This window comes from Fopius arisanus, unplaced genomic scaffold, assembly GCF_000806365.1.
Source record: "Fopius arisanus strain USDA-PBARC FA_bdor unplaced genomic scaffold, ASM80636v1 scaffold00033, whole genome shotgun sequence".
Taxonomy (NCBI): Eukaryota; Metazoa; Arthropoda; class Insecta; order Hymenoptera; family Braconidae; genus Fopius; species Fopius arisanus.
The window spans coordinates 888,959-890,177 of record NW_011887772.1 but is presented as its reverse complement, the minus strand read 5'-3'; the positions used below and the strand labels follow the sequence as shown (position 1 = coordinate 890,177).

The 1,219-nt window shown below is 33.6% G+C and overlaps 1 protein-coding gene across 14 annotated transcripts in view; it reads left to right on the top strand.

Moving 5' to 3' along the window:
• LOC105265951 (collagen alpha chain CG42342) overlaps positions 1-1,219 on the top strand; it is a 131,358-nt gene that overhangs the window by 103,213 nt on the left and 26,926 nt on the right. The window lies entirely within an intron of this gene.

Sequence of the window (1,219 nt, the reverse complement as noted above, 5' to 3'; positions counted from 1 at the left end):
CCTCCACCCCCCACCCACCAGCCCGTCGGCCATTTGACAAGTAACTGAACAAATGTTCCTCCAGGAGATGCAGTAAAATCCAGTGGTTGCACTCCTCCAAAAATTTTATTCTCTTCCCTCAAATCTTGGACTGAGATGTTGAAATCTTGAAATTTCCTTAACTTAAGTCCCATAACTTTCATAAGTCCCCAATTATTCATGAAGAATAAATAATTATTACGGGGTAATTAAATCCGGTAATTGAGTAATTTCATAAGATTTAGGGTAATTTTTATTGAAATTAATAGTTACGTGTGAAATTTCGGGGATAACTTGTTGAGCACAACTGATGAACCTGGGATTCCCCTCTGTAAGTGGAAATATCCGGGGAATCCTAGGCGAGGGGGATTCCCTGGCGGTAACTTGGATAATTAGCGGGAATGGCGCGGTATTCAATGGGTTCCTGTGATGTCTAGGTGTTGTTATGCAAGTGGAGAGTTTCTGTCACTCTTGGAGAACTATCTCCAACTTCACTGGCCCCATCCTCTCAGCTGGTTCCATTGACTTTTGATGTATGGTCAGAGATATCACGAGCTGTCGCCCACTTTAAGGTGCCCCATACTCTCAGTAGTCTCTAGACTCAAGTCTTCCTTGCATCCTAGTCTCCTTTATTTTCTCGTCCCTCTATTCTTTGAGTTCCTGGTCGATTCAACGGCTGCACTGTCCCTGGGTAAAGCAAGTCGAGAGCATTCAGGGATCAGACAATTCCTTTGTGACGAGCAATACATTGTTTATACGGTATTTCAGTAATTAAATTCTTTCGTCTTTCCGTCATGGAATTATCCACTTGAATTACATTTTTTCACTCTATTTTTGTCAACTATTTTATTACTTTACTTCAATATTTACTTCAAGAACTCAGGAATTGCTGAAAGATTTCCGTGGATTTTTTATTCTTAGTCGATAAATTGAGACATTTTTTTAAATACTATCATTGGAGTATATATATTTATATTCACGGTTATTTCCAATATAATATATACATATATAGAATTTCAAAAGAAAATAAAGAAAAAAGTCTAAACATTTATATAAAAAATAATTAAAAATTTCATAAATTTAATAATTTAATTTAATTTATTTTTATAAATTATAATAAATTTATATATTATATTATTTAGTATAATATAATATAAAAATAAAAATATTAAATATTATGATATTAAAAAAAATTAATATA